The sequence below is a fragment of the Heterocephalus glaber genome, unplaced genomic scaffold, assembly GCF_053883595.1.
Source record: "Heterocephalus glaber isolate CG9 unplaced genomic scaffold, H.glaber_assembly_v1.0 deba00001572, whole genome shotgun sequence".
In the NCBI taxonomy this organism is placed as follows: Eukaryota; Metazoa; Chordata; class Mammalia; order Rodentia; family Bathyergidae; genus Heterocephalus; species Heterocephalus glaber.
Genome location: NW_028258357.1, coordinates 3,869,438 through 3,871,967, shown reverse-complemented (window position 1 = coordinate 3,871,967; position 2,530 = coordinate 3,869,438). Strand labels below are relative to the sequence as shown.

At 40.3% G+C, this 2,530-nt stretch overlaps 1 pseudogene; it reads right to left on the bottom strand.

Moving 5' to 3' along the window:
• Positions 1-649: 649 nt before the first annotated feature.
• On the bottom strand, positions 650-2,304 carry LOC101722870 (heat shock cognate 71 kDa protein pseudogene; annotated as a pseudogene).
• Positions 2,305-2,530: the final 226 nt, after the last annotated feature.

Genomic DNA, 2,530 nt, shown 5'->3' with positions numbered 1-2,530 from the left:
ACTCATATTAACTGTGCAAATCAATGGGTTTTATTGAGATATTTCTCTACATACATATATCATATCATGTTTTAATTTTTAAGAGGAATGAGATACATTTCTTGATTCATTGGTTTGACCTTTTTTTTTTTTTGGTACTGGGGATCGAACTCGGGTCCTTGCACTTGGGCAGCAGGCGGTGAAACCACTGAGCTAAATCCCCGGCCCCTGGTTTGACTATTAAAATAAAGTTTTTCCATCAGCACTTATTGATATGACTATTCTTTTTTCATTGAATTGCCTTTGAATGTTGACAAATCATATATACACTAATGCATAAAACATTTTAGATATATTTTTAAGGCTCTTAGATCTTGACTTAAAAATTTTCAGATTTTGAAACTAGTGTAATCTTCCATTTCATTCCACAAAAACCAGATAATATACTTAAATAGTTTTATTGAAGACATTGCATTTTCACTTATAATGCAGTGCTTACCAAGTGAAATGTTATCTTTTCCCTGTGCGCATGTTCCAGGTTCAAGTATTGAGCATGCCCAGTACTTTGCTATAGTAGTTAAACTAACAACTGGCACAGAATTTGTTACAAATTTAGGTCCTCCAATGTTTTATTGTGTGAAACAATGCTGAATGTATACCTGGGGTTGGCTTAATCAATGTCTTCCATGGTGGGCCCTGAGGAAGCACCACCAGAGGAAGGAGTGCCCCCACCAGGGAAGCCCCCAGGCATTCCTCCAGGCACACCACCTGCACTCTGGGACAGCTTGGTAATGTGGGATTGCAGACTTTCTCCAACTCCTTCTGGTGACTTTCAAATTCTTCCTTCTCTGCAGTCTGATTCTTATCCAGCCAATTGATGATTTCATTACACTTATCAAGAATCTTCTGTTTATCTTATTCATTGATCTTGCCCTGAAGTTTCTCATCTTCAACTGTTGCTTTCATATTGAAAGCATAGGACTCCAGTGAATTCTTGGGGGACACCGTATTCCTCTGCTTCTCATCTTCAGCTTTGTACTTCTCTACTTCCTGGACCATACATTCTATATCCTCCTTGCTCCAATGGCCTTGACGTTAGTGATAGTAATATTACTCTCTTTTTCTGTACTCTTGTCAACAGCAGAGACACTGAGGATGCCATTAGAATCAATATCAAAAGTGACCTCAATCTGAGGAACACCATGAGGTGTAAGAGGTATGCCTGTGCATTCAAACTTGTCAAGTGGGCTGTTATCCTTAGTCATGGCATGCTCGCCTTCATATATCTGAAAGAGCACACCAGACCGGTTGTCAGAGTAGGTAGTAAGGTCTGGGTCGGCTTGCTAGAAATGGTGATGTTGCACTTGATGAAGACCATCATAACTCCACCAGCAGTTTCAATACCAAGGGAAAGAGGAGTGACTCCCAAGAGCAGCAAATCTTGAACATTTTCAGACCTGTCTCAAGACAGAATGGCTACCTGAAAAGCTACACCATAAGCAACAGCCTCATCAGGGTTGATGCTCTTATTCAATTCTTTTCCATTGAAGAAATCTTGTAGAAGCTTCTGCATCTTAGGGATACAGGTAGAACCACCCACCAGAATGATGCAATAGATTTGTGACTTGTCAAATTTAGCATTTTGAGGGGCCTTCTCCACAGGGTCCAGAGTGCCACGGAACAGGTTAGCATTGAATTCTTCAAATCAAGCATGAATAATGGAGGTATACAATTCAATTCCTTCATAGAGGGAAACAATCTCAATACTGGCTTGGGTGATGCAAGAGAGGGTTCTCTTAGCTTGTTCACATGCAGTATGGAGACCTCAGACAGCTCTCTTGTTCTCGCTGATGTCTTCCTTATACTTGCATTTAAAGTTGACAAGATAACGGTTGACCATTCAGTAGGTTTCATCTTGACGATTCCATCTTCAATAGTGAGGATTGACACATCAAAAGCATCACCTCCTAAATAAAAAATTACCACATTTCTTTCAGCTCCAACATTTTTGTCTTAGCCATAAGCAATAGCAGCGACTCTTGGCTTATTGATAATTCTAAGTACATTAAGACCAGCAATGGTTCCAGCATCTTTGATTGCCTTAAGCTGAGAGTCATTACTTAAACCTGCCACAATAACCATAGAATTGGTAACAGTCTTCCCAAGGTAAGCTTCTGAAATTTCCTTCATCTTTGTGGGCACCATAGAATATACATCCTCTGGATAGAAGGTCTTTGTCTCTCCTTTGTATTTGACTTGAACCTTGGATCGGCCTGTATTGTTTACCACCATGAAGGGCCAATGCTTCATATCAGACTGGACAACACCATCATCAAATCTACATCCAATCAGATGCTTGGCATCAAAAATTGTGTTGGTGGGGTTCATTGCAACTTGAGTTTTTGCAGCATCTCCGATCAGTTGTTCAGTGTCAGTGACAGTGATGTAACTTGGGGTGGTTCAGTTTCCCTTATCATTGGTGATTATCTTCATTTTCCAATGCTGGAAGACACCCACACAGGAGTAGGTGGCACCAAGATCAATGTCAACT